This window comes from Tursiops truncatus, chromosome 8 (assembly GCF_011762595.2).
Source record: "Tursiops truncatus isolate mTurTru1 chromosome 8, mTurTru1.mat.Y, whole genome shotgun sequence".
NCBI lineage: Eukaryota > Metazoa > Chordata > Mammalia > Artiodactyla > Delphinidae > Tursiops > Tursiops truncatus.
Window position 1 is genome coordinate 104,273,333 of NC_047041.1, and position 17,597 is coordinate 104,290,929.

The 17,597-nt window shown below is 53.4% G+C and overlaps 1 protein-coding gene across 1 annotated transcript in view; it reads left to right on the top strand.

The window, feature by feature from the left end:
- Nucleotides 1-16,918, top strand: part of LOC141279436 (uncharacterized) — a 29,107-nt gene extending 12,189 nt beyond the window's left edge. The window contains exons 3-4 of the mRNA XM_073809453.1: nt 115-14,631; nt 16,571-16,918. The gene's annotated coding sequence lies outside the window, so the exon portion shown is untranslated. The remainder of the gene's footprint in view (nt 1-114; nt 14,632-16,570) is intronic.
- Nucleotides 16,919-17,597: the final 679 nt, after the last annotated feature.

Here is a 17,597-nt window from a genome sequence, read left to right on the forward strand (position 1 = left end):
AAATTCAGCTAATTATAGTTTGATAGAAATTACAGTCCTGCCGATTCCTGATTGACTCGGTGGGTTGGCATGAATCATTGTGTTCTTGGATAAGATTTTATTAATCTTTCACAGGAATTTCACGAGGCACCTCCTTCAAGGAGAAATTTCTTTTGTGTTCCTCTCCCATGAAACACCGGCCCAGGTGACTCCCAGAAGATACGGATTAGGGGCGGAGAAGCAAGAACAGAGGCCTGGGATTCCTGGTCCAAGGATCCTGGGTTTGTGTGCAGCCAGTAACCAGCTGTGTGACCTTCCGCAGGCCCCTTGCCTCTCTGGACCTTCTCTGCTTCATTGGAAGGGAAGCAGTGTGGTGCAATGGTTAAGAACAGGGCCTCTGGGGTCAGGCTGCCCCTTTCTAGCTGTGCGTCCTCGGGCAACCTCTTGGAGCCTCTGTTTCTTCATCGGTAAAATGGGGATGATGGTGATAAGAATTCCCTCGCAGGGCTGTTTGAAGAATTGAATGGGCTAGTCTACGCAAGCTGATGTAAGATATGCAATATTTGTAGAGCAGCTGCCACCCAGCGAGAGCTGCCACCCTGCGGGCTCCTTTCTTATTGAAGTGGCCCCCTTGTGTGGGGCAGAGCCGGGGCCGTGGACAGAAGCTGCAGGTGACCCCCACTATTCCGTGCAGAGCAGAGGTCTGCGTGGTCAGAGCAGTGAGGGAGGCGGGGCCCCATCTCACAGACGGGGAGACCCGAGGACGGGTTTACAGTCCCACGGGTAGCAGGAGGCCCGAAAGAAGTCCTGAATGTTCTCATGTCCAGTGCCATGCCCAGAGGCCTCTCAGCATGGAACTTACCCAGAAGGACGTCTGAAATGGGCTTGGCCTGCTGGGACACTGGGCACCCGGCAATAGGTATCACCAAGGCCTTCTTGCTTCCGGCGTGGTCAGGGGACAGGGACACCGATGGACATCCTGAGGGCATCTGGGGTTGGAGGGTGGGGTTTAGGCCTAAGAAAAGACCCCAGCCAGCCACAGCGTGATTTCTCTTGAAGCTGATAACGGTCAGATCCTGGCCCCTTCCGCGCACGGACCCTTTCCAAGGCCCGGCGTCCTGCTCCTGTGTATCCACAGAATTTGCTAAAGTAAGATATTTTAGCTGCAACTGGTGACAGTCATTGTCTCCATCACATTTTCTCTGTCAGCCCTCCCCTTGCGTTGGGGGACATTGGCATGGCCGTAGGCATGTTTGGGATTCGGTTAAGGGGGAGATCGAGCTGGGGATCTGTTTAGTTTGGGTTTATTGGACGTATCTGTGTAGTTAGGACACATTTGTGTACAGTTGAGCCGTTGCTGGCCGTCCTGGTGTAGGAAGGGCCTCCAGGGGCACCTGCCAGTCCTGGAACTCACTCAGCACCGAGCCAGGAAGATGCAGGATCGGGGAGGGCACTGTGATATATCAGTACATACCATGTGCTGGGCGCCGGTAGTGTAGACAGAGGTGGAGGGAGGGGGCTTGAGGCCAGGAGTATTGGGATTGGAATTCTTCCGATCAGTGGGGGATGTTAGATCTCATATGAGGACTCTTCCTTTCAGGAATATACCCAACAACACAAGCAGGGGACACGGAGGCCTGGAGAGGGAAGGGGACTTGCCCAGAGGCACAGAGCCAGTTACTGGGAGGACCCCAGGAGCCTAGGTCCCCCTCCGCTGCTGCCACATGGTGGGCTCGGGACTGGGGTCACCCCGCGACTTCTCGGACAAAGAAACACGTCAAAATTAAAACTGCTGACGGGCAGGAACGCTCTCCACCAACCCCTGCTGTGCTTGACTCTAGAATGTTCTTCCTTCCCTTTCAGGGAGCATTTGCATGATTGCAAACACCACTTCCCTTTGTCACCAGGAAGTTAGCTGCAGGGCCAGGGTCACACAAGCAGCCAGCTGAGTTGGAAGGTGCTGGCTCAGGAACCAGTGGGCACCCAGCTCCCCAGCACCCGGACCCATTGGCCACGGGCCGTGTCTTCCAGAAGACCTTGGGTCCTGGGGTCTCCTCTCACTCCAAGATCCCGGGGGATACCAGGTCCTGCCCAGCCAGGCCTAGAGGGTTGGGACTGGATGAGGCGAAGCAGGAGTAGGGAGCAGCCTCTAGTTTCTCCCATCAGGGCCGCCGGACCCCAGCCCCACCTTCCCAGGTCAGGAGAGCCACCTTCCCCTCCATCGGGCTCCCACAGCCTGTGCCTTGGCTTTAGCTGTGCTCATCGTCCCCTGTATGTGTGTGTTATTTATTGACCAAACTCTTCTCGCGTCCTGAGAGTATAACTCATGCCAGACACACTGCAAAGCGCCTTCCGTGTCCTGGTCCGCCCCGTCCGTGCACGTTCAGAGTCTGCTGGGTCCTGCCACTGTCCCCTCCCTCCGGCCTCCACCCCTGGCCTCCTCAGAGGTCTTCTCTGGCCCCCCAGTGATCTTTTTTTTTTTTTTTTTTTTTTGCGGTACGTGGGCCTCTCCTGTCACGGAGCACAGGCTCCGGACGTGCAGGCTCAGCGGCCGTGGCTCACGGGCCCAGCCGCTCCGCGGCACGTGGGATCTTCCCGGACCGGGGCACAAACCCGTGTCCCCTGCATCGGCAGGCGGACTCTCAACCACTGCGCCACCAGGGAAGCCCCGCTGCCCAGTGATCTTGTTAGAATCTGAGGCTGGTCATGCCTCCCACCGTTCCATTTCAGAGGGAATGGCAGAGTCTTCCCTGGACCTGCAGCCACACATCCCTGCCCCCCACCCCGCCCCATTCCGGTCCCTTCTCTGGCCTCCTCCCTGACCCTTCCAGGGCTCCAGCCACAGTGGCCACCTTGCTGCTCCTCGGACTTTGGGGGCAGCCTTCTACCCCAGGGACTTTGCACTTGCTGTGTCCCCAGCTTGGGACACTTTCCCAGACACTCGCCGGCTCCGTTAGCCTCCCCCGACCCCCTATTTATAATCGCCACCCCCTGCCCCTGACGCTGTGACACTCACTACCCGACACGCGAGGTAGTTTCTGTGTTTATCATGTTGATAGCTGTCTCTCTCTGCTGGGAGGTCAGCAGCCTGCCAGCAGGGACATTGGTGTTTCAGCTGCGACTTTGTCCCTTACACCTAAACCATGCCTGGCATGTACCAGATGCCCATAAAGGTTCACTGAACAAATGAGGGAAGGTCCCTGCCGGACAGGTCATGCTGTTGCCTGCATTTCATACGTGGAGAAGCTGCCTGTCATCACAGAGATGGACGGCCTGCCTGGGGTGTCCCTGTTCTTGTGTGGATTTGAACCTGGCTTTGTCTGACTGCGAGACCCGGCTTTTCACCAAGGCCCCCGCTGCTCCCCGCTCGCACAGAGAGCCCCTCCTGGTGAGGGAGGAAGTCACCAGGCAGCACCCAGAATACAAGCTGCTCCCGGGGGTGCATCCCCGGAGCAGGAGCCCCTGGGCTGAGCCTTGAGGAGGTGACAGGGAGGAGGGATCTGGCTTAGCTGGGGGTGTGGGAAGAGCACTTTAGGAGAGGGAAGAGTGTGTGCAAAGGCAGCAAAGAGCAAGATTGGGTTGCCCCATTGGGTCCCACACAGGGGGCAGTGGTGGGGACCTCAGGACACGGCTTGGAGGAGGGCTGAGGGGTGGCAAGGTGCACGGGCAGAGAGACTCAGAAGTCCACCTGGAGGCCCGTGGGAACAGGAGGTGATAATGGCAGGGTCCTGCTTGAAAGACTCCTGTGACAGGTGCAGGGTGCATCAGGAAGGGAGCCATGTGAAGCAGCAGCCTGGGAGAAACGCCCCACTGAGCCTCCCTCCTCTGCCCTCAGTGGGGCTCCGTGGAGGGGCCGGTGCATCCCCAGGTTGGGGGCTGGTGACTGGGTGCAGGAGGAGAAATCAGGGGACAGGAGGTGAAGAGGTGGGTTTGGCTTGGGGCGTGCTGTGGTTCTGCCGCTTGCGGTCTCTCAAGGCCAAGGGAGAGCCTTGGGCTCCTTCCTTAGCAGCTCTGGACCCAAGGAGAGGTCTTGGCCAGAGAAAACGATCTGGGGGTCCTAGTGCTCATGTGGTGACTTCAGATGGAGGCATGAGGTTCCTCCAGGAGGGGGCGCCTGGAAGAGAGAGGGCAGTTAGCTGTCTCAGCTCCAGGCCCACGGGCCGCTGTCAGGTGCTCCCACCACAGCACCTGTTGTGCATGGGCACGGAGATGCTGGCGCCCGGCTCGCTCTGAAGCAGGAGGCCACCAGGGCTGGGGATGTTCTGAGGGTCCTCTGTCTGCTGCCTCCGATTTCACAGTGTGAGTGACCAAGGCAGGTTTGCTCTTCTTTTTCACCAGAAAAAAAATGTATAGATTTTGGGCTCTTGCCAATGTTTCAAGAGGAAAACAGCTGAAAGGATTTGTGTTTTCAAGGGAACATTCCTCTTTGGGCTTTGTCCACCCTGCTTCCTCTTGGGAAGCCACAAGGAGGGCTGGAAAGGGTCTCCAGGCTGGGCTGGAGGGTAACAGAGACCCAGGTCCTGGTCCCAGCTCTGCTCGTAGCTCTCTGTGTGATCCTGGGACAAAAACACGAACAGTAATGGCCGGGCATCTCCCCGTGGCAATCTCTCCTCCGAACCCCAGATCCCCTCCTTCCAACCATCAAAATGCCGCCCTTGGGTGCGCAAAGGCACCCCCAGACCTATCTCTGAATCACCTATTCAATGTCATCACCACGTGCACAAAGGCACCCCCAAATCTATCTCCCAACCACCAATTAGGTGTTCAGAGTCTCCCTCAACTCAACATACCCCACCCCAAACTGGTGACCAGCCCCAACCTGGGCCTCCAGGGTGCTCCGCATCTCAGGGAACGGTGCCAAGCCTCACACGTGGCCATCACCGCCCACAAGTCCTTCCAAAGCCCATTCCATCCACCGTATCTCTCGGACACAGCTCTCAGATTCTTCACTTCATTCCGGCGTTCCAGCTCCTTCCACGAATCTCAATCCATCTCATTCTCCTCATCTCCAGTACCTCCCCTGTATTTCACTCAGCTGTCATGCCTCACGACAGGTCCCTCCCTCCATCCCCACGGGCCCTCTGATGCCCCACGCGCACTAGAGTGAAAGCTTCTAGGTCAAGGTCCTACCCCAGCCTCCTGTGGTTTCCCACGGCACCCGGGGAGGGGAGAAGAGCAGCTGAGAGTTAGGCAGAGATAAGCCCCCAGTCCCTGCCCTCCAAGACTTGAGTCCAATGGGACATTAGAATAAGTTTAATACTCCAGGGAGCTGTGACGTGCTGAGTGCAGGGTCTGGGGAGAGTGGAGTCCGGTCCTGGGGCATGAGCCTGTGGAAAGCCTCCAAGAGGAGGGTGATTGCAGAGTGGGGCCTCAGGACACGGGAGTCCAGGCTGTGGGGATGTGAGAGGTGCGCCAGGCAGAGAGAGTGGATCCTGACCTCTGCCCGTGATGATGCTCGGGGAGCTGGCTGGGTCTCCACCAGCTCTGGGACCGCCCAGGGCTGACACTGAGCTTGGGGATGAATAAATAACATTTATTGAGCGCCTACGGTGTGCCAGGCCCTGGGCAACACTTGACATGCGTTCACTCACCAAGCGTCCCAGCAACCCAGTTATTACTCCTAGTTGGCAGGTGTAGAGATGGCGGCTCAGAGCAGTTCCGTGTCTTCCTCAGTGTCACACGGCGAGTAAGGGCTGAAGCCGCCTGGCTCCAGGGCCTGGCGTGGATGGGGGGGGGGTCTGAGTCTTGGGCAGGGTGAGACATGGAGGTCCCAGGTGCTCCCTCGGCAGTGGCTCAACCCCGACAGAAGGTATCTCCTGACCCTGCAGCCTCTGCCTTTCATCACCCCAGGATCTGAGGTCCCCCAGGATCCCCAGCCTTGGGGCGGGAGTCCTGCCACACCCTGTTGAGGTCTTCACGCCCAATGCCTGCCTCAAACCTTGCAAAAAGCCCAGTGTGTGCTCACACGCATTTCACAGCGGGGATGCAGAAGGTGCGGGAACTCAGGTGACTTTCCCAAGTGCCTGTACATCCTGGACTGGAACCCATGTCAGTCTGATTCCAAAGCCCACCAGCCACCTCCAGAGTGAGCCATGGGGGTCATTGCCAATATCAGCTGAGATTCCCTCTGCATCTCACCCTTTAAGAGGTACAGTCACGTAGGCCTCAGGACGACTCAGTGGTGTAGACCCCGTAAGGTCCCCTCTTACACACCTGGAAACCAAGCCCCAGAGAAAGCAAGACGCTCTCCCAGGGCCTCACTGCTCTGCTACTGAGAGGCCAAGCTGGCGTGTGAACCCAGGCAGCCTGCTCTTAACCTCTGTCTATACTACACACATAGAGAAAATAGCTGGGAGAATCCCGTTTTCATGTGCTGCGTTTCCTCCCAGAAGGTGGAAGAATCTAACATTTACCAGCACCTACTGTGTGCTGGCTGGTTTCCTACCATTACTCTGCAAAGGAATATTCTTAATTTTATAGACAAGGAAATGATACTGAGCTTCCTTTCTCTCCAGGTCAGCTAGAGATGGGGGACAGGAGGCAGGGAGGAGAGATTCACTGCCCCGAACCCTGGGGTCCCCACGGAAGATGCCCGAGCATCCTGGCCCCATGAGGCCAGCCCCTGGTGGGGGGCAGGGCTGTCTCCTACTGCAGCAGCCTCTTCCCTCCCCCTTCCCGCCTGGGGAGAATTAAGTGGTGAATGTTTTCAAAGTCGACTGTCAAAAGAAAATGGTTGGAGGAAGGAAATGTGCAATTAGGAGCTTCAGAGGAATTTCCATCGTGTGGTTTGAGCTCGACTGTAAACACTCAGGATGGAGAGGACACGGCTTTTCCCCTGGCTGGGGTTCCTGCCAGCTCCGCGGGGCCCCAGAACCGGGTGGCCCCAGACTGGGGCGGTGGGCAGCCAGCCTCGGACCAGGGAGGTGCTGGGGGCCGCGGGGAGCCCCCCTTCCCAAGACAGGCTTTCTCCAGCAGAAGGTGTCGGCATTACAGAAAGGAAATATTAACATTATAATTATAATTCTGTTTACTTAATTAAGTTATTAAATAGGCCCGGCCTGCGAGAGAGACAGAAAAAAAAAAAAAACCTTTAGTTTCATTCTAATTGCTTCTCCCAGGATGAAATTAGAGGCTTTGAGAAGGAATCAGAGCCAGAAAAGGCACAGGCTCTGGTGGGCCTGGGTCTGGGCCTGGGGTCCGGGCCAGTGAGTGGGCAGGGCCGGCCCCAGGCGGAGGGGGGACCAGGCCAGGGGAACACAGGCTTCATGAGGGCAGGGATGCGGGCCTGTGGTGTCCCCATGCCTGGTACGCAGTAGGTGCTCAAGAAATAGCTGTGGAGTCAAGTTGAAGGGCTGGGGAGTGACAGTCTCAGCTGCCCCGAAGACCCTCGGCTGACGGTTTCTCCAGAAGAGAAGCAGCAGCTCCTTGCTGGGGCCAGACTCTGCCAGAACACGTAGCTCTGTTCCCCGTGGTGGTCAACCAGTGTCCATCCCAGCAGTGGGGGACCTTCCTGCATTGCCTGGTGTGTATACTGACCTTCACCTCTTCCTGCAGCCTCTGCCCCAGTCACTGGTGGCTGATGACCAAGGAGGACAGCGTCACCGTGGGGTGGGGGGGCCAGCAGATCCTGCCAGCCCCCAGATCCCAGGGCAGCTCCTGACCCCAGGGCAGCTCCTGACCCCCATGCCTCCTAAAGGGGCATGTTTCCTAAGGCTCTGGACGTGGGATCTCAGAGGGTTCCAGCAGCTGAAGCCCCGCTCCCCAGCCCCCTCAACTCCAGCCCTCCACTCTGCGGAGCCAGTTCAGGGACCCGAAGCCAGGCCAGGCCCGGTAGAGACTCCCCTGAGGCCCGGGAGGGGGCCAGCCCCCAGGAGGCCCCAGATCCGGTCCTGCGCCCCCCAAGCTGACAGCTGCCCCCAGGCTCCGTGTAGAACCTCCCGTTGGACGGGAAGTGTCTCATTCCAGCTGGCACAGCCTTATCGAACAGTCGGGCTTTGTAAGTGTGGACAGCTGCAGCCATGGGGGCGGCTCTGGGCTGGGGGTGGGGGTCGGCAGAGGGGCTGGATTTGGGAAGATGGGGGGGGGAGGCCAAGGCCAGCAGCATCTGCAGTGAGTGGTTCATGGAGGGGATCATGGCGATTCGGTTCTGGCGGAGCTTCCTGGAAAGCTGAGCCCCTCAAAGGGGTGTCAGAGTACTAGGCCTAATTGGGGAGGGGCCATGAAGAAAAGAGGAATGTGTGGGAGGAAGGTGGGAGGGCCTGGGCCTCACCTCCAGGCCTCCAAGCCTTGGCCCTGGCACCCATTCTTCAATGGGTGACACTGAGACAGCCACAAAACTAACCATTTTGGAGGAAAGGGAGGGTGTGAGGACCCTTTCTATACACAACCATCCATTCCACCCATCCACCCAACCATCCATCTACACACTCACCCATCCATCAACCATCCATCCATCCATCCATCCATCCACCCATCCACCCATCCATCCATCCACTCATCCACCCATCCATCCATCTATCCACTCACCCATCCATCAACCATCCATCCATCCATCCACCCACCCATCCATCCATCCATCCACCCATCCACTCATTCACTCATCTACCCATCACCCATCCATCCATCCACCCATCCACCCATCCACCCATCCATCCATCCACTCATCCACCCATCCATCCATCTACCCACTCACCCATCCATCAACCATCCATCCACCCATCCATCCATCCACCGCCCATCAATCTATCCATCCAACATCCATACAAAATTTGCACTCAATTACCTGCTCTGCTGGGCTCTAGAAAATGATCAGATTGTTCCTGCCCTGGTGGCACTCCCAGTGTGTGTGTGTATGGGGGCGGGGGCAAGGGAAACAGACAGAAAACAAATAAATCCCTATGGTGACTCAGGGAAGTTCTGTAGCAGAGAAGGTGTACTTCAGTTGTCAGGGAAAGACTTGATGAGGAAGTAACATTGAATTGAGACCTGACAAGGAGTCAGGTAAGAACTATGGATTGTGTTCTGAGCAGCATGTGAAACCAAGGGAGGGTGTTAAGAGGAGGATGACTGGTCTAAGTTTTTCAAAGGATGTCTCTGGCTCCCACGTGGGGGTGTACAGAATGATGCAGGGGTGGAAACAAGGAAGGTGGTGAGAAGGATATCACAGTAGACCAGGCTAGAGAGGACAGTGGAGACACAGCTGGAGAGGTGGGGCAGGCTCAGGACATATTTTGTAGGTAGAGATGACAGAGTTGGTTTGTGAATTGTCTGGGGAGAGAAGGGAAGTGGTGTGATTCTCAGGTGTTTGGACCAAGAAACTGGGAAGACGATGAGCCGTTTTCAGAGACCAGGATGACTCTAAGAAATAGGTCTAAAAAACAGGTGGGCACACACCTCAGTCTAAACATACAGGCTCTGGAAACAGAGAGACCTATGTTCAAATCCTAGCTCTACCACTGTCTATGTGTTAGTCGCTGAACTTCTCTCAACCTCTGTGACCTCACATGGAAAATGGGGACGTCGTGACAGTTCATGTAACATGCGTGGCACAGTGCCTGCAGAAGGTAGAAGCTCAGATAAAGACTACTATTAATCATTACCTCTCCACTGGATGGGGAGCTCCTCATGCCCACCTCAGCAGCCCTGTTCCTATTTTTCTGTTTCAACACACCCTAGAAACTGGGTTGCCAAGAGCAGCTCCTAACAGCTGCCACCGCCCCCACTCCCCTCCTCAGGTTCCGGAGCCTAAGGGTATGGGGTGCCCATGGGGACGCTGTTGGTTCCAGGACCAAGCAAATCACAGAGCAGGTTTTGCAAGAGTGGGAGGGAGCAGGAGAACTGGTCTGCTAGGCACCAGCAAGGAGCCCCATTCACAGCAATTTCCCCAAAGCAGCTGTCATTGGCAGAGAAGGATCCCCAAGGCCCCTCTCTGCTTCATAAGGAGCTTGTAATTAGTAGCTGGGCATCAAATTGTGCAAGGTTAGTTGAGGCTCTTCTTGGGGGGCAGGGTCCTCTGAGATGTGGGACTGAAAGGGTGGGTGTTATTTGCAGGTACCTAAGCTCTCTAGAGCTCAGTGTTTGTGTTTTTGCTTATTTGGTTTTTTTCACTTCCCAGTGAGATTGAAGACTTTGACTGAATTGAGAGTTACACCACTCTCCAAAGCCTTAGATGTGAGCTCGTCCATCTTTATCTCCATGCTGATGACTTTCAAATATCTATCTCCCAGCCTGGTTTCCCTCCTGAATGTCAGACCCATATCTCCAATCGTATATATTAATGTCTCCACTTGGGTATCCTACCCAAGTGGGATGGATACACGAGTGGAGACATTATGCCCAAGTGGATACCCAAGTGGAGGCATCGTGGGATGTTTCAAACCGAGTAACTCATGATTCCTACCCGTGTATTTATTTCACTTTTTGTTCTTTTCAGTTCTAGAATGTCCATTTGTTTCTTTATTACAGTTTCCATTCCTCTGCCTAGATTCCTTATCTGCTCCCTTATGATGAAGATATTTTCTATTAATTCTTTGAGTAAATTTTTCTTTAAATATTTGAACATATTTGTTACAGCTGCTTTGAAAGATTTGTTTGCTAAATCTGTTATCCAGGCCATTTCAGGATTGATTCTGTTGACTGTTGCTTTCCCCTCTTCTCTATGAGTCACATTTCTGTTTCTTTGTGTACTTGGTAATTGTTGATTATATACTGGGCATTGTGCGTGATATATCGTAGAAACTCTGGATTCGAATATCTCCCTCTGAAAAGGGTTGATTTTTGTTCTAGCAGGCATTTCAATTACTGGTTGATTACCTGAATGTGGGTGGTCTTGGTTTATTATTTGTTATGGCAGATCTGTGGAAAGCCTAAGGCATCTCTCAAACTTCTCTAACTTGGTGAGAATCAAGCTCCAAGCAAATCTTATTAAGGCTTCTTGTTATAGAAGGTCTACCATAGGCTTTAGTCCAAGGTGTGAACCTAATTATTAAGATGAGGCCTTTCTGGTGTCACAGCTAGATGCCCTAGTGTTAATGAGGTTATTCCACTGTGGTTGGAAAAGAACCCCAAAGTCCCCTAGTGTTGCTTGACATCTAGCATCTCTGTTCCACTCTCAAAACTTTAGGGCTTGAGACCACCTGTTAAGCCTCAGGTGGGGACTTCCCTGGTGGTGCAGTGGTTAAGAGTCTGCCTGCCAATGCCGGGGACATGGGTTCGAGCCCTGGTCCAGGAAGATCCCACATGCTGCGGAGCAACTAAGCCCGTGCGCCACAACTACTGAGCCTGCGCTCTAGAGCCCGTGAGCCACAACTATTGAGCCTGCGTGCCACAACTACTGAAGCCCGCGCCTAGAGCCCATGCTCCACAACAAGAAAACCCACCACAATGAGAAGGCTGCGCACTGCAATGAAGAGTAGCCCCCGCTTGCTGCAACTAGAGAGAGACTGCACACAGCAACGAAGACCCAACTCAGCCAAAAATAAATAAATAAAATAAATAAATTTATCAAAACACAAGACTCAGGTGGTCTCATCAGAACCCAGGGACCCTCACGTGGACTTTCTCCCCTCTCCCCGTACAGCTTCCAGCTCTGAAGATTCTAGCTGCTTCAACAATACCAAACTCTCATCTCTGCACCGTCTGTTCAGTGGGATTTCTGAATTCTACATGGACGCCCACATGCTGCACCGCGGTCCAGGAAGTATCCCCAAGTACAGATCCAGGGAGATCTCAAGGCTCACTTCATGTAATTTTCTCCTCTTGGGGTTCACAGTCTTGCCCTGCCTTTGATACGAGGTTGAAAACAGTGGCCTCATATATTCTGTGCAGTTTTATGATTGTTTATGACAGAGGGGCTGATCCAGTTCCAGTTACTGTGCTGTGACCAGAAATGAGGAACTCAGCATCTTACCCCAAACCTTCCTCCCCCATGTCTCCCTCTGAAGACTTACTACAATCTACCCATTTCTCCAACACAGAATCCCGGGACTCATCTTCGGTGCTACCCTCTTAATCACTCCCTGTGGGGGATCCATCAGCCCTCGGGGCCTCTTTCACATTCATGGGAGCTCTTGGGTCTGACGAAATGTCCTTCTCCACCCCCATCGCCCTAGGCTATCCTCCCTGGGACCACTCTGACAGCCTCTTCACTGGCCTCCTGACCGTGAGTCTCGCTCTGTTCCAACCCATTCCCCACCCAGCAGCAGAGGGCTCCTTCTCAACCTGACCATCTGGCCTGGGCACTGCTGCTGTTGTCTCGGGGGGCAACTCTTGAGATCTGTCCCCACCTATCTCCACACCCCCTTTTGTTGCCACCTTCTGCATTCCCACCACACGGGCCTATTTGCAGCTCTCAGGTGACATCACCTCTTATCTCAGAGCCCTCACTTGGTGGGTAAGCGGGATGCCATGCCCTGGGTATTTTGCATAACAGCTGTTCAGATCTTAGCTCACGTGACCTTCCCTGGTCTTCCAAGCCCGAGTTAGATGCTTTTTCTATGTATAAACGCTATATCTGCATTTCCTCCATCATAGCCGGCTCTCAGATCTTTAAAAAACAGAGGAACGGCACTTTTACTGTGTCTCCCCAAAGCCTGGCTGGGGGACCTGCCCCATCACCGTGTGATGAAAGAGCCAGTGTCCAGGACTATGGAGGGACCAGTGAGTGGAGGTGTTGGTGCATCCTGAGGCTGGAGGTGGAGCCTGGGGGTTTCTCCAGGGGGATGCAAGCCCCAGGGAGAGAAAGGATATTTCCACGGGCTGACTGCCCCTGGCAATGATTCTGGGGGTTTCTGGTCCCTGAGGGTCTCCCACAGGGAAAGAGATAGCGAGAGCTCATTGTAGGAATTGTGGACATACCAGAATGAGAAGGTACTGCAGACAGGGCTGTGTGCACACCTGTCCCCAGATGATGCACCCAAGACCCCCTGCAGGCCCCGGAGGACCTGCAGATGCACTGCGAGACCTGGCATTGGATGGATGTCCTATTCCACCTGCGTGCTTCACAGAGGGGAAATTCCCTTTGGCCGCCTATCTCCCCTTCCCAATGTCCCCCCATTTTTCGTAGGGAAACTCCAACGGATACCTCTACTTCCTGTGACATTTCAACCTCTGGCCTCAGACACATCCTAAGATTCCCCAGGCTGAGGACATTTTCTCTTCATCATAGGAGACACAAGACCAGACGCCCACTCTCTGCCCCAGGGGCTGAGCCTGATGGACCCCTTTGTTGGGCTCCCATACTCTCTGGCTTCCCATTGGGTTTGGCCCTGGGCCTGTGGCTGCAGGTAAGAGAGGGGAGGCGGGTGAGGTGTGGATGTCCATGTCACAGCGTCTCCCCTGGGCTGTCACCTTGGGCAGGCTGTGTCCCTGGATTGAAGGTCACATCTCCCTCGGCAGCTCTCTCTCCGGGATTTCCTCCTCCCAGGCTCTGGCAGTGGTACTTTCCCCTTATCCCTTCGGCCTAAGGGTGACAGCAGCCTGGGGTGCGGTAGGCTGCCGACCTTGCGTGGTTTCCCTCCACTCTGCAGTTTTCTCAGCGTGAGTCCTCTCTTTCCTGGTGGAACCCAGACTGACAGTCACCCCAACCCGTGGCAGCCCAGGGGGGCACTCTGCACCCCCAAGAGGCTCCTGACATGCCACCGCTCAGTGCAGGGAGGTGGGGCACACCCTCGGCCTCACGCAGCACCAACCACCCAGCCATCCTCCCCCAACGTTGGGAGAGAGCCACAGAGAGCCCAAGGCAGAGCGGGACGGATGGCAGAAACAAAGGGCCAGCTGGTGACAGCGCGGGGCAATGATGCCTGTGGGCTCTGCCGTCTCACAGATCGGGGCTCGAGCTCTGCCTCTTCCTGTTACCGTGCAGCCTTGGGGTGCAGCGTTTCATCTCTCGGAACCTAACTTCCATCCCAAGTTCCACAAAGGAGACAACCAGAGCCTGAAAGCACAGCCCGCAGGACCCACCCCAGCCTCCCGCAGCCCCAGCGCAGCTAACGAGGAGGGCGTGCTCCCACATTCACCGCCTGCTTGCTGGTGAACCACTGCTGAGTCAACTCAGCAGGTTCCCAAAGTAGAAAGCTTGTCAGATTCCAAAGAATGTCAGGCTCGGTGACTCACGTGTGTTGATCCCTAAACACCATCCCAGGCCTTTGGGATCAGCCCAGTCATCTGGGAGAAGCATCGCAATGCTGTGAGTGCAATGCTGGGTTCCGGCCACGGAAGAGCCAGGCCCAGGCCTGGCTGCCGAGAAAGGAGTTCCCACTAGGAAAATCTGATTCAATCAACTTCTCCTTTTCGGTTTAGGTTCACAGCTCCTTGGCAGTGCCTATAGCTGTGAACTACGGCTCTGTGATGAATTGCCCAGGGGAAGGTGTTAGGGATGTTTTTGTGATTGTTATGGTGATGGTGGTGTTGATGACGGCGGTGGGGATCCTGGTGGTGATGGGGGTGATGCCTGACAGCCTGAGCCTGAGAGCAGAGAAGTACAGCGAGATCGGACATCAGAGAACCTAACTGTTGGGGCTAGTTCTGCTGCTTACTACCTGGTGCGCTGGACCACTTACCCGGTGTCCCTGAACTTCTGTTTCCTCACCAGTAAAGGGAGAAGGATCCCATCTGCCTTTCTGGACTGTCTGGGGATCAGAGCGACCAGGGCCTGTGAGTACTCACAATCACGTGGAAAACCCGGAAGATGAAGCTGTAAAGCTCTGAGCACGCGCCCGCTCAGACAAGTACTAGAATCTGTAGAACGCGGCTACAGTGGATCTTGGCTTCTGCAATTTTTTTGTGTGTGGAGCAGGGTTCTCCTCCTTCAGGCGCAGCACGCTCTTTCCTTTGGAAAATTTCGACAATTTCTCTCCCCCTCAATGTGGCTTGGAGGGAGCTGGCAGTATTCATACCCCACGTCCCCCGGTCACAGGGATGGGCTTGTGGTCCAGGCTGGGCAAGCCGAGTTCCTGCTAGGGCTTGCTAAGTGCAGCAGAGATGAGAAGAACTGAAAGTAGAAGGTAGGGAGAAAGGGGAGGAGGAAGAGAACCCCAGGGGCTTTGTTTAAGCCCCTGGATCCAGCTATACCTGAAGACAGCCTGATCTGGCCCTGAACCTCCAGGTTATACAGGTCATGTTAACAACCTCCGGGAGTTTGAGTTGGATGTCTGTACTCTGCAAACCAAAGTGTCCTTCCCTATACCTCTAATGTCCTCAGTCTCCTGGAATCCCCAGAACCTTTCCAAGAAAGCAAAATTTATGACAGTCTGCCTTCCAAGTTTGAGGACAAAAGACTATTGTCTTGCCAGACCCAATCTGGCTCCTTTGCCCCCTCTTTTCAGGGAACAGATTGGGACTGACCCAGCTTCCAGATATCGGGGCACAAAGGTTGAGATCCGTTGCTATCCCCCGCCACTTCCCCAGGGGATACCTTTGTCGGGCAGCCCTGTTATCAACTGGAAAATGCCATGACTACTTTTGCTGATTATATAAACAAAGTCTCACCTAACACAATTCAAACGATATAGAAAAGCACAAGTGAAAAAGTAAAAAACCACATGATAGTGACCCCTGCCTCCAGAGATAACCCTGGGACACCTGCAGACCTCTCTCCAGGTCTCCGCAGGTACAAAGGCTCCACTTCCTGTCGGTGGGTCAAATACTTGCTGCTCTGGAACTTAATCCAGGTACCAGAACACTGTGGCGACCTCTGGCCACTGGACACAGCTTCCCGCTTTGTCAGAGTTGAGCTGCTCAGCAGAATCCCGAGGATGTATTGTTCAGTCCCCAGCGATGCATATTTGGGTCGTGGCCAATTTTTTTTTTTTTTTTTTACTATTTTAAACATCACTGCAGTGAACATATGTATACGTTCAGATTTCCCATGTCTGAGCATTTCGGTGGGGGCATTTCCTAGAAAAGGAATTTCAGAGTCAAAGAATATGAATAATTGAAAGGCGTTTGGTATATTCTGCCTAAGGGTTCCCAAGGAGTCTACGGTTCAGGTGGACGAAGGCGCCTAACTCCATAATCATGACAATGCTGGGTTTTTATTCATCCCATAAGAAATCTTTTTTTTTTTTTTTTGCGTTACGCGGGCCTCTCACTGTTGTGGCCTCTCCCGTTGCGGAGCACAGGCTCCGAAGCGCAGGGTCAGCGGCCATGGCTCACGGGCCCAGCCGCTCCGTGGCATGTGGGATCTTCCCGGACCGGGGCACGAACCCGTGTCCCCTGCATCGGCAGGCGGACTCTCAGCCACTATCAGTTTTTTTTAATGGATCATGCTTTTGGTGTTGTATCTTAGAAATCTTGGCCTAACCCAAGGTCACAAAGATTTTCTCCTATGTTTTCTTCTAAAAGTTTTACAGTTTTAAGTTTTGCTCTTAGAGCTGTGATCCACTTTGAGTTAGTTGTGGTACATGGCATAAAGGGTCAATTGAAATTTTTTTTTTTTTTGCATATGGGTATTCAGTAGTTTCAGAACCAGTGAAAAGATTATCTTTTCATACTGATTTAGTTTCGTACTTTTGTCAAAAAACAACTGATCCTAAGTGTGTGGGTCTCTTTCTGGATTCTATGCAGTTCCATTGATCTGTGTGTCTCCATTTAGGCCAAGAAATCTGCTGTCATCTTGGATGTTTTCAAGATCCCACCTTTGTAGCATCAGCTTCCAAGATGGTGCCCTCAGTCCCCACAGTGAGTAGCTGAGGCCTCCTGCCAACAGCCTTGTGAGTGGGCTTGGATGTCCCAGGTTTCAGATACTGCAGTCCTGGTCGACATCTTGACTAGAGCCTCACGAGAGACCACGAGCCAGAAACACCCAGCAAAGCCCTTCCCAGATTCCTGACCCTCAGAAACGCTGTGAGATCATCAATGTCTGCTCTTCTCAATCTGCTAAGATTTGGGGTAATTTGTTATACAGTAATAGATTACTAAAGCTCTCTGTTGTTTTAAACAATTTGATGACGATGTACTTTGGTACATTTTGCTTCATGTTTTTTGTGTTTGAGTTTCATTGAACCTCTTGGACCGGTAGGCTTATAGTTTTCCTCAAATTGAGAAACTTTTTATCTATTATTTCTTCAAATATTTTTTTCTGCCTCCCCTCCTTCCTCCAGGGATTCCAGTGATACATGCATTTGGGCATTTGAAGTTTTCTCACAGTTTATTGTCACCATGCATTTCTTTGTCAGTCTTTTTGCTCCGTGTTTCATTTTGAATAATTTCTGTTTTTCTGTGTTCGAGCTCACTTCTCCTTCCTTCTGCAATGTCTAATATACTATTAACCCCACCAGTGTGTATTTGATCTGAGATATTTTCATTTTCATCTCTAGAAATTCACATTGGGTCTTTTTATATCTTTTATGTTTCTACTTAACACATTCAGGATTTCCTCTAGCTTTAAAACAAATAAACATTTAATTTGGGAATAACTTTAGGTTTATAGAAAATGTGCAAAGGTAGTACAGGTGTACAAAGGTACACCTCTCACCCAGTTTCAGATTCCTGCTCATGCTTTCACATGATATTACCGTGGTGTAGGAATATAGTTTTATTATCTGTTTTAATGTTCTTGTCTATTAATCCTATCGTATTTGTCATTTCTTTGTCAGTTTGGTAGATAGATTTTTCTCCTC